Source organism: Columba livia, chromosome 16, assembly GCF_036013475.1.
Source record: "Columba livia isolate bColLiv1 breed racing homer chromosome 16, bColLiv1.pat.W.v2, whole genome shotgun sequence".
In the NCBI taxonomy this organism is placed as follows: Eukaryota; Metazoa; Chordata; class Aves; order Columbiformes; family Columbidae; genus Columba; species Columba livia.
This window is the reverse complement of record NC_088617.1, coordinates 8,194,750-8,207,219: the sequence shown is the minus strand read 5'-3', so window position 1 is coordinate 8,207,219 and position 12,470 is coordinate 8,194,750. Positions and strand designations below refer to the sequence as shown.

The window sequence follows — 12,470 nt, the reverse complement described above, 5'->3', positions numbered from 1 at the left end:
CTGGCTTGTTTGTGCCCTTTTCTTTGGGAACTGCTTTTCCAGGCCAGTTCAGTTGCTATTATTATTGTTATTTTTGGTCATAACCACAGTGGCAAACGCTCCCCTGTGCATGTATTTAAGCTACCCAATGTGGTCTGCTTTTTTCTTAATTTTGATTATTTTAAGAAGTCCTTTAGCACATCAAATAGTCTCCATAGATCAGGATTTACAGGAAGGTTTTAAGAGCTGTCAGAGTAATGTTTTTTCCAGTAGAAAAAGCTTAACCTCCTCTTAGATCTTTATTTCTGCTTTGTCCTGGGGTTGCAATGTGATGAAGAGATGGTGTAGCTGCAGCAAGTACTTGGATACAGATATCAGGATGAAGGAGACGTGTTGTTAGTTGTTTTATTTTTTTAATCCTATTTTAATGTGTCAGTCAACTGCCTCAAATCAAAGAAAGTGACAAGGAGCCTTTAATAGTTGTGATTTGGAAACTTCAAACTTACTTTTTTTTAAATAGATACTAAGTAAATGGTTGGTGGGCTCTTGTAAATCATAACATTTCTAAATATATCAGAGAGGCGCTCTGCCAAGCTGGTGGAGAAGATGGTGTCTGTATCTATTGACTTCCTTTCCCCCTTCAGATTACTTTCGCATTGAATAATTTCAAATCATAATGCAAAAAATCAGGGGCTCTTAACAAGACTAGCTAAGGCTGTGATTAACGAAAGCCTAATGCGAGCTACTGTACAGCTCTTAGAAACCAGTTAGCTAATTAGTGTAATCACAGAGGTGGAAATAATTAAAAGACCATAAACCAGAGGTAGCCTAATAACAATCTTTTCTTTTGACCCAGAACTGGTGGGAAGAGGATGGTTTACTGGGTTAGGAATAAGAGGAAAGGAGACTGAAAGGTCTGGGAGTAACCACCGGCACTGATGTCTCGGGGCTGGATCAGACGTGTAGAAGTAGAAGAAATTTTACAGCACTGTAACCCAGATTGTAGCAGAGTCCACCTTTTTTTTTTTTGTTCCTTTTCTTCTTTTCCAGGTTATTAGCAAATACAGTATTAAAACTTCATACACCTTGCAGTCCCTGAGCCCTCTGGGTTTGGTTACAGGCAAGGGAGAAACCAGTGTCCTAAGGTGCTTAAGAAGAAAATCCTGTTAGAGGATTCCCTGTATTTACATAGCTTACAGTGTATTTATGTATGTTATTCACTATGAGCCTCACAGGATTCCAACATCTGGTTGAAAACCTCTTCCTAAGAGGGAAAAGTCCTTCTGGGCAGAGGAGGGAGGTGCAGAAGCTGGTGAGGGTAGGAGTTGTTGCCAGAGCTGCTCCCAGGAGCTGGGTGCCCAGCAGACCCACCACCCTGCTCAGTCCTCACCCACAGCCCTTGCAGACATCCCCGTGCCCTTTGGGCAACACCAACACCTCAGTGTGGTGATGAATCCTAAACAACCCCCAAAATGTGTGCCCAGTGCTTCTCCAAGGGGTCTCTCAGGCATGGATGTTCAGACCCATCTCTTGTTAATGAGAGACATGGGACAGTGTGATAAGCTGGATCTCAGCCTTGGTTATTAAAAGTGATCTGCCTCTTGCTGCTTGATGAAATAGCTCCATGTAACGGGCTGTAAAAAACCTGAACTGATAATTTTCCAGTCTGGATGGGTCACCATTACGGCCATCTCCATTGGTTCTTAGCATTTCTGCCACGGTTTTGTGTGCGTTTCATTTGACCTGGGTATAATGAGCAAAGAATAAAGTAGCTGGAGACACACAATCAAGGATCATCTGCTGAAGCTGATGAGTATGCAGAGACTGCTAAGTGGGTCTTCATTACCTATTCACATACTAAGAGCAGTTCTTGTTTATTTTTCTTTCCTAGGTGAATCTGTTTTTTAATATCTTTTGTACTGATCTTCTCTGGGGGTCTGAGGTTGGAAGGAGAGTATCACCACTGCCAGGTAACAAGATTATTTTCACGAAAAAATAGACTGTGACATCAAGTTAGTAGCCAGCTTAAAAGAAGAAACAATGCAATGCCCTTTAGAGAAGGAAGGAATAATTTTCTCCGGTGACAACTCTAATGGGAGGCAGAACTTTATCTCCTTTTCACAGCTCAAATGAAGCATCACAGCAGCAGCATTAACTGTGCTTCCATGTTTCCAGCTTGTCTTTTCATTAACCTTTTTTTTATTGCTGTAGCAGGGAACACGCTTTCCAGGGAGGTTTTCCAGGGCCATCACTGGAGATGCAAGCCCCGGATGTCCCATCCTGGTCCCTGGGCTGTGGCACACGTGGTGCTTTTGCAGCCAAACAGATGAGCCTGCTGGTCTGCGCTACATGAAAAGGAGTTTGCAGTGAAAAGGGGAAACATGATACGTATCTACAGGTCTTCTGGAGAGCTTGTGGCCAGCCTTGCTCCAGGAGCCCTTTCACCCCACCAGCTCAGCTGTGTGAGTCCCATCCTGGGATATCCTCAATTCTGCAGGCAGGACAGCACTTAACCCCTGGCAGCAGCAGCATCTTCATGAGTGAAAGGTGCATTTTTCAGCTACCTAACCCCCTTTACCACACAGGACATCACTTATATTTTCTCATTTAAGCTTTTCTGTAAAACCACAGCTCTGGCTGGGCCAGGCCGGTTAGTTTCAGATGCTTCTCGCCTTCCCGGCCGCATCCATCCACGGCCAAGGCTGCCCTCTCCCGACATTCCCAGTATTAGGGGGATGCGGCAGCTAAGCTGCACCCCAGCCTGGTCCCAGCCATGCTGTGGACACCCCAACAATGTCCCCTTCCAGTGAGCACAGACCAACAGGGCTCCACACACCCCCGAAGTGGCCTGGCCCCATCACCGGCTCCTGCCTATGCTGGGTCTAACCTGCACCCCTCTCCAGCAGCATGTGGGTGCTGCTTGAAGAACACCCCGAGCACTGTGTTGCCATCTCACCTGACTGATTCCTGCCCTCCCAAACCTGCCCAGCACCTTCTGGTTTTATAATCTGACACTTTGGGAATGAGTACGACACTCGTCTTTCTCTGGCTGAGGCTGTTCACGTTGTGATGCCCTGGGAAAGCCCAGTTTAGCATCGTGCTGCTCCAGGAAAGCATTTTTGTGTGAACAGCAACATGAGCCAAGCACTTGCACCCCTGGGGTTTGTAAACAGCTGATATACGAAAGATTACTTTTTTTTTTCCTCCCTTCTGCTTTTGACCTTATTTGCTGAAAATGAAACATCACCTAACCTCCCAGGAAATGCCACAATCCTTCAATCTGACATGAGAACACAAATCTTCTGTAAGAGCGCATCCATTCTGCATCTCAGGTCTCTGGAACTGAGCTCTGGACACAAGTGTGGGAATCACAGCATCCTGAACCCAAGACAGCAGGACCTGAGCCCCACAGCATGGCGTAAGCAACAACCCCTGGGGTTAGTCAATGGCCGAGCTGGTTTTGCACCAGTTCCTCATGGAAAAACTGGAATTTCTTGAATCACCTTGAGCATCTTAAAGTTTTGTGGGAGAGGTGTAACCCTTCCCATACAGTTCTGCTTGTCTGGCTGAAACAAAACACAGCTTTAGAGCTCAAAGCAATGTACATTGCCCTGCTTCAGCCTCCCTCGGTCACCTCCTAGAAGAGGTTTTAAAGGCTGTTGTATGGCTGAAATGTGGAGCTCTGCACGCCATGCTCAGCCAGCGCAGCCCCAGCTCACGTTTCTGATGGGGCGTTTCCTGAGCATGATGCCTGTGGGTTCCTAATCTCCTCTGTACAATCAGCCTCTGCAGGTTGCGCCTCCCCCTCACTATTTCAGGGGGACCGCAGAGACCTTTCCGGGAAGGCCATGGGGCTCATATGTGGGGTGGCTGTGGGGCAGCTGCACGGAGCTGCTAGTTATTTGAAAGTAAGAGGTTATTTCTGGGAAGATGCAGTTCTCATGCTTCTCTACAGTTTTTTGCCTCCCACCCATCATGAGAGGATTAGAAGACATTATTTTGCTCAAGGTCCAAACTACTTTACCTGGGGTGTTTCCATCAGTGTGCAGATCTCTCTTCTTTGTGGTTTATTCCAGGAGCAGGGCCCCCCAAGCCCCACTGGACCCAGGGAAGGACTCGGAGACACATTTGCACTTTGTTGTTTCCCTCTGGATCAGGTTGGTGATGTTCCCACCTCCCAGCATGCTGGGGAAGGTGTTTTTTACTGACCCCAAAATAATGAATAATGCCCTCTCCAAAAGCCTCAGAAAGCTGTTTTGTCCCCGTTTCCCCCGCCCTCCCCTCGCCCTGCCTGGACCACTTTTCCTCGTTTTACCACTAGATGGGAGAGTGAGACTGGGCTAACACAGCTGCTCCCATCCTCATCCCGGTAGGAATTCCGAAGGGAGATGAGAAATGAGAAATGCCCGCAGGTCACCCTGCAAATCCTCCCACCTCGGGAGGGTCGTGGGCAACCCCCAAAAACCCTAGTTATTGCCTCATCCCAAAAATGCACAGTTAGGGGAGGCTAATGCTTGCCTGGTGCTTTCCCTCAATACTGGTATTCAGAAGTAGCCCCTCTGCCCTATTGCAAGGGGAAAACACTTATACAAAGACTAGAAATATTCTTGGGGTGAAATACCTCATTTTTTTTTTTCATATACACCTGTCCTAGAGCAGAGGGAGGTGGGGAAAACGCTTGCGATTCACGCCTCTCATCTACACCCCAAATCCTGCTTCCCAGGAAGGTGGGTGACACCGATAATTTTTATGGGAGGTAAAAATAAAGCAGCATTTTCTCCTCCTTTCCTTCCACTCCTTTCTCCTATAGGACTGTTGTGTAACGGTACTCCAAGCGATACCATTTTCCTGCAAAGTTTAAAAATGGGCTGGTGCAATGATTGCATGTGCAGGAGGAGAATTTGTGCCTGGTCTGACTCCAGTCACCTCGGGAGCTGCTGCAGGTGAGGGAGGGGAAGGCACCTACTTCACTAAATCTTGTTAAATTTACTTCACTGCAGCACTTCCCATCTCCTGAGACACTTCCTGAGGTTTTACTGTAACTGGATATGTTTGGAAATTATATAATTGCAGAAGAACTTTCTCAACCAAATCAGATTGCACACATTGAAAATTTTTATTATAATAAGATTCTGGTCTTTTAAAAATGATTCTCTTCTTCCTTCCTGAGATTTCACAGGTTCTGGAAGGAAACTCATAGGAGCCAAATTCTCCAACTGCCTGTGTGAATACGGCAGGATATGTAATCCCTGTAATTTGGAAATTATCTTCTTGGGGAGTGGGGGGGGTGCTTTCTGCCAAACCTTCCTAATTTGCAAGCTTTTCGGTTAAGTGATGCAACCGATTTGTTTAATGCCTGGCACAGTTGGGCAACGAGATGAAATAATTCTAATAAACTCCCTAACTGCAGTACCCTTGTTGCTTCTGATGGGGCTTCCTGGCTTTGCCTTCACAGAAAATAGCTGTCATTATCCTGTTAGAGAGAAATAAGAGCTTCTTCGGAAGAGGAAGCTTGGTTGGTTTCGGTTTTTTTACTGGACAGAACTACTCCAATTTTCCACAAGCAACAGCCACCCCACCCTGTGTGTGCAATAAGGTCACTGAGTCACCAGCACAAAGAACCGTCTGGCTTGTGCATCTCACTGGGGAGGACCCAAAAACCCCTCCAAGGAAGAGAAAAGGCATCTGTCACCTGGAATAAATAATTTTAAAAAATAATAGGCATTCCAGACCTGGCAGGTTCAGGATCCATTTTCTTGAGCAAATGCAGCTTCTGGGTGCTGGGCAGAGCCTGGAGTGACAGCAGCATCAGGACAGCAGGGCTGGGAGCATCCCGTGCTGCAGCGGGGCCAGGGCTGGTCCTCACCTCCCTCTCTGTGCGATGAAGGTGTGAGCAGCCATAGGATGTCTCTGGTGGATTGTTATTCCTATATTTGCTTCTGGCCATGGGCGATTGAGGCAGAAGTTACTGCCCTCGGCCAGGCGCCTGCTGCTCCCTGTGCTCCTCAGATGCCAAACGTTGGGCAAGCAAGTGTTGGGGAAAAAAAATCTCAAAATCTCAAATGCTCAGGACCTGCTTTGCTATACCCCTGGTCTTTACAACTCTTCCTCTCTAATCTCCCTCTCGTCATCCTAGAAGAGAATTAAAAAAAAGAAAAAAAACACTAACTGGGGAGAGAGTCTACAAAGCAACTGGTAGCCTGGTGCAGCCTTGCTCAGAAATGTTGTGTTGATGTAGAATGCAGGCAGAGCCCCTCAGTAGCTGGCTCACAGCATCCGTGTGGACCCTGGTGATGGTGATTAAAAGCAAAAATTAAGTGAAAACTATTACATGGGTGAACACAGGCCCTAGCACACTGGGGCACCCCCAGATGGAGGGCTCTGCACCACGGGGGATGGGTGACACCTGCTCTGACCTTGACCCACATGGGCAGCTCCGGCAGGGACATGATGCGACCTTGCAGGTGCAGAGTCCGATCTCTCCTCTAGACCTTGATTCTGCAAGAGGAACGACAGGGATGGGTTTTCAAAGTCAGCCAGAACTAGTGGGATCCAGGCCTCACCTGATATAGCAACAGAATTACCCACATGAATTGTTTTCTGTGTTTACAGGGGCAATATTTTTCCAAAGTTCAAAGTCTTTCTCTGCAGAAAGCATGTGATGTGCTTCGCTGTGACAACGTAGTTTTGGTACTACGAACAATTTAAAAAATCAATTTCTGGAGCAATATTTTCTATGTTTGTAATCTCTGAACTAATTACAGCACTGGAAAATCAATAGCTATCTGGAAATCTTTCCAATACGGCTAACTAAGCATGCTACATATCATGCTGGAATATATTCTTCACAAACACACAATGTCCATGACCATCTCCCAGGTTACATGGGCAGATTATATACACTGTCAATAAGTGTCTGTACTTCATCACATTGCAATGGCAATATTTACCCAGATCTGCAGGGGGCATTGGGCAGAGCAATTAGCACAGGATGTGAGATCTGGAGCAACATTCAGTGCCAGCACTTTAAGCCAACAACAAAAAGAGTTGAAAGACTTGGTTAGTTCAACAGGAATCTTCAAAAAGATTATGAAATAAAGTCATTAAAGGTCATGCTTCAGTTATACTGTTGGGTTTTCATCACCTTTGGTGACTGAAAATAATCCTTCTCTAGTGTCTTAGCGAGAGTGAAGTAAGGTTAAATGGGTAGTTCAATGGTGACTGCACTTCAAAAACACACATAAAGAGGAAGGGTGTTGCTCTGATGAACGTGATCTCTTGCTGTGCAAACACGCTGTGTTGACTGTGGCAACTCGGTTGGAGCCAAAGCCCAAACCCTTGTGCTGACACTCTACACCAGTTCCCGTGCTCCACGGGTGCCACTGGGACCTGATTTGAGACATTGCCTCCACTGTCCTGCCCTGCAAGAGCTCAGCGTGCTCCTTCTTGGCACTGTGGAGTTCATGCTGCTGCTAAATGAAGGGTAAATATCCCCATCAGACACAGTGCAGAAGCACAGCGAGCGGATAAGAAGCAAAGCCCACAGTGCCGGCGATTTTCCCCATGCTCCTATTTGCATCACTGCTTAGTACAACCAAGCAATGAATTCTGAGCTGTCACATGCCCATGAAAGATTTTTTCTCATTTTATATATTTTTTTTCTCTGATTATTCTTCATAGTTTTTTCCCTTCAGTGAATTGTGCAGAGAAAAAGTGGGATGGGGGTACATCTCTGCCCTCGCTCCCTTCAAGCCCGGGGATTCCTGCAGCTGCACTCCAGTGGGGTGGTGATCATCATCCCAGAGCAGAGCTTCGGGTCTAGTGACTCATAAAAGTGCAGAGTGTGTTTTTTCCTAGCCCTCATCTCATGAGATAGGCCACAATTTATAGTCCTTGCTAAATAAGAACTTAGCCCATTAATTACGCTCAAAGAATTCAAATTTTTTGAGCCAGGCATGACCCATGTAATAGTCTGGATTGTAATTATTGTTATTATTAATTACTGTTTGCATTTCTGTAGGACTCCCACGTCCGGCTCAGGAGCTCCTGTGCACAGTGCAGCACATGGGCACAGAGAAAGGAGCCCCTCGAGCAGTGACAACCAGCCCAGAGTGGCAGAGCTGAAACCTAGCACAGCCGGGGGCTATTTATGGTAAAATCACTGCCTAACCTGCACCTAGAACATACACTCCCACGGTGTGGCTTTGCTAATCTGGGCTGCTTTCAGCCAAAAAAGCAACAGTTACAAAAATATTGTGCTTATCATCACCACAGTCAAAATATCCCTTTAACTCCTAAGCCTGAAATGACCTTGATGCAAACTCAGGGCTGCCGGGTGCCACGTCCTGTTCAGACTTGATGGGAACGCACCTAAAGCTGCTGCACTGAGCTGTAACCTGCTTTCTCTTTCAATGATGCCGTCTTTGGACTTTTCCACGATTCTTGCAGATGTGGTGTCATATTTCATTCAAATAAAACTTGATTGGAATGCAAGAAATCACTTCTATTTCTGTCTTAGGAGGGAAAGGCTGGGGTGTCTGCACATCGCCTGGTGGAAAAGACCTGAGAAAAAAGAGTTCAGGACCCTCCAGAATCTTTCAAAAAGTAGCTAGGGCTCTCTCTTATCTCTTTTAAAATTAAGAGATCACATTTTGTGCATGCGCAGCAGTGAAGTTCCTAATCCCACTTCCCAATAACCCACAGGTACATATTGCAGTGCTGCTGCTAGCTGGTTCATAACAGGGTGAGAGCAGGACAAGCAGGGAGGGATCACTGCCATCAGCACCTTGGGGACATCCCGAACTAGAGGTTTGCATGGAGATTATTTGGTTTAACAGCCACAAGAGCATGTGTCACCCATTAATTTGTCTAATCCTTCCTCAAACAGTTACACTTTCAGCTCTGCAATGCCCTCCAGCAATAGTTGCCACTGTTCCATCAGGAGCTGTGCATGAGTTTACTTTAAACCTCCCACCTCGTCCTTTCATTTACAGGATCATTTGCTCTCACAATAATAAATACAGCTTGGAGCGCTGAGCAGGACAGGTTCTGATGCTCCAGTCTGCAAAACCAACAGGGTCTCATCGAGGTGGGATAACACAAAATCTGGTAAAAATCACAGGGAGGATGTTCAGAAGTGCATTTCCCACTGCAAGCCAGCACTGGCCACTGCTCTATATGTTTTCTGTGAAAGATTTTCTGTCTCACATTAGAGTTACAATAAAAGCCTAAAAAAAATATTCTTTCAGAAATAAAAAGTAGTTCTGTACTTCCTTCCTGGAGATTTATTGCTTGTTCTGCAACAGGAGATGTGAATCATGGAAGTATTTATAACAGCGATATTAGGAAATCATCATTCAGTCACCAGAAACCTGTGTTAGACATTATGTCTTTAAAGAAATTGTTTAATACTATGCTAACCTAATCTTCTGAATACACACACACTCAACTATAGTAAAAATGTAAATGTTCCCAGAACCAGACTTTACATGATGAATATACAAGAACTCCCCTTCTTTCCTAGTCAGCTCTGTGGTTCTTATAAAAATGAGGATAGTTGCATTTGATGGGCATTCATACAATTTGTATCTGCACAGATTTAGCCCAAAGATTGTCATGATCATCTCAGGCCCCATGTGACTTACAGGACTGAACTTGAAGAAACATCTTTCAGCAGTTGCTGGTGATGGAGCAACTCCAGCTCTGACAGAGCCTCCAGCCAACTGACTTCCATTCTGTGGCACTAAATTTGTATTCATTAGAGATTTATAACAAATGGCAGCCCAGAGCTCCTGACACTCCCAAAGCTTCTGACAGAGGTACATCACAAAACCACCCTGGTGTGAAATACTGAATGAAAATCATTGCAGGTGTACCTGCAAGTGTTAACATGACACACAAAATCTGGGTTTCAGTAAAACTGAAATGATCAGAGCCTCCCAAACCTGAGGAAATAGTAACCCATATAATAACAATAATATAGTGATAATAATGTTAATAGTTATAGTATGAGCATGATCAACAGTCTCCTTGTCATTGTTTATTACCATCACTGCCCTGATCACTCTCAGCTCTAAGGATGGACAGGGTAGAGGTGGCCCCATCTTTTCCACAACCTTTGTGCCCACCACCAAGCCCCAGACAGGGAAGCTGGAGCCGGAGATGAATGCAGCTTGGCAGGGCTGGATGGGAAATGTGGGGGGTTTCCCCAGCTCAGATGCTTTTGATGCATTGCTTCACTTCTGCACATCTGTTCTCCTTTCCACCCTGTTTATTTAAAATAGAAATGGTTTGAAACAGGGCCTTACTCACCAGTGAAAACGATGCCCAGTGTACAGGAAACGATTCATATGTAATAAAGCAACATCAGTGTGTGTCCATGGAGAAAATGTTTCCTGTTTTTCCTGACCACAGCATGTCGCAAGCAGCAGGCTCTCCCACATGTAATTTTGCTTTAAAAGCTAATTCAACAATTTAGCACAAGTGAAAGCAAAACCTGCAAGTAGCCACCTCCAACTCCAAGGGGCACAGCAAGGATGGGACAAAATGATGAGTAAGATATGAGCGGTATGTTCCCACAGCCTGGGACGAGGCTCAGCGAGCTGCAGATCCTGCTTCTGCCTTGGCTCCTGCTCCTGCTCATGGTCACCTGCGGGTCCCTGAGCCGCCACAGCAGCTGTGGGGACAGTGCAAATGCATACTGAACAGAGGCAGGGACCACAGGGCTGAGCGTGGTGGCTGAATGTCACACCTTGGGCTGCATCTTTCCTTCCTCACTGCCTTGTGCAGTGTTAGCTGGGGTTTTCCATTACCCAGGTTATCCTATGCACTCTGGATAATGGATAACTGATTGCACTTTAAAGAGCTAGACATACAGTGCCTGAATTATTTATCTTTGAACATGCAGAAACAGGCCAAATTCCCAAGTGACGTGAAACAGCCCTTTTAAGAAATGCAAAGGGGGCTGCAAAAGCTGCTGTGGTAGGCACATGAGAGCTGCATGATCATGTCGCATCTGCTGAGATTCTTCCTGCCAGGGCGACTTACACCCTGAAGGGTGTAGAGTGCTCAGGTGTGGGTGCTGGTCCAGACCCTCATCTGTGTAATCACCCAAGGTCCCCCTCTGTGCCTATAAACCAACCACTGTGACAGCAAGTCCCCAAAGAGCAGAGAAAAAGGGCCAAACTAATGTGTCAATGTAAATCAAAGCAGTTTGGTGTGTTCCCACAGCTTTTCTATACAGCTCCTTGTCCTGGTTTCAGCTGGGATAGGGTTAATTTTCTTCCTGGAAGCTGGTGTAGTGCTGTGTTTTAGATCTAGGATGAGAATAATGTTGATAACACACTGATGTGTTAGTTCAGCTCTGGAGGTGAGTTGTACTTCCTCCGCAATCATTAACCTGAATGTGCCCAGCCTGATAGCGTCTGGCGCTATATTGCACCAATAAAGATAATGCCACAATATCTGTGTTTATGCCCCAGATAAAATAATACCCATGCATCTGCTCTTGGACTTTTTCTTCCTTTTATGCGAGGTCAGCTCGTTGCAATAGCTGGAAGCAAAGATTAAATTCTCGCCATTGCCCTCTGCCAGCACAGCCGCGGATGTGGCTCCTTTCAGCACGGCTTCTCCCCGCGGGCCGATGCGTGGGTGTATCCCAGAATTTCTCCCTGAGCATCCCGGGTAGGGGAACGGGACGAGGGGGCAGCCCGAGCCCTTCCTGGGAGCTGTGAGGCCCCAGGTGCAGAGCGGGATGGGAAATTTGGCTTTTTTCTTAGGATGCACCTGCTCCTAGCCCTGCTCTCTCCTTACCCCTTTATTCTCGCTCCCCCATCCCTCTCCCCATCCTCCCCTTACTGCTCCTCTTCCCCCTTTTTCCCCCCACAACGTGGGATGCTCTCCTTGCCCTTCCTCTCCCCTGCTCCCATCTATTCGTGTCCCCCCCATCATCCTCTCCCCCCATTCACCCCTCTCCCATCCCTCCCCATCTCCCTCTCCCCCCCACCACGTTACCCCCACTTTCGCTTTGACCTCAGATTCCCCGCCATTGGCTGAGTCCGTGCCCGTATCCGCAGCCGATTGGACGAAGCACCTGTCCGTCAGCGCGGCGTGCCCGCCCCCGCGACGGGGGCCGGGGAGCGCGGGGGCGGCGGCGAAAGGGGCAGAGGCGGCGGCGGGCGGCAGGTACCGGTACCGGGGGGTGCGGGAGGGATGGAGGGGCACGGCGGGGCGGGGGCTGCCCGGGAGAGCTCCCCTCACCCCGGCAGGACACACCGGGTGGTGCCGCACGTGTGTGCGGGAGCGGCGCGGGGAGCCCCGAGGAGGCGGCGATGGGCGCGGATCATCCGCGGGGGATGAAAATCCCCGAGATGGGGCTGACACGGGGGAGCGGGGGGGCTCAGGGGTCTTGGGGCCGGGGTAAGCCGTGGGGTGGCCGGCGGCGGACAGCGCTCCGGCCCCGGGCGTGCGGGCTTTGTGCGGGAGCGAGGGTT

At 47.6% G+C, this 12,470-nt stretch overlaps 1 protein-coding gene and 1 long non-coding RNA gene across 20 annotated transcripts in view; both read left to right on the top strand.

Moving 5' to 3' along the window:
- LOC102091534 (uncharacterized) overlaps positions 1-11,421 on the top strand; it is a 67,176-nt gene extending 55,755 nt beyond the window's left edge. For 6 of the 18 annotated variants that reach the window (XR_010466606.1, XR_010466600.1, XR_010466594.1 and 3 more), the window contains 2 exons: positions 1,871-3,397; positions 4,056-5,391. This is a non-coding gene — a long non-coding RNA (uncharacterized LOC102091534). Of the gene's footprint in view, positions 1-1,870; positions 3,398-4,055; positions 5,392-7,999 lie in introns of those variants that run through there. The other 12 variants (XR_010466595.1, XR_010466609.1, XR_010466593.1 and 9 more) reach the window with 10 other exon arrangements.
- Positions 11,422-11,976: 555 nt separating this feature from the next.
- SLCO4A1 (solute carrier organic anion transporter family member 4A1) overlaps positions 11,977-12,470 on the top strand; it is a 47,501-nt gene continuing 47,007 nt past the window's right edge. For both annotated transcript variants that reach the window (XM_065032380.1, XM_065032381.1), the window contains exon 1: positions 11,977-12,162. The gene's annotated coding sequence lies outside the window, so the exon portion shown is untranslated. The remainder of the gene's footprint in view (positions 12,163-12,470) is intronic.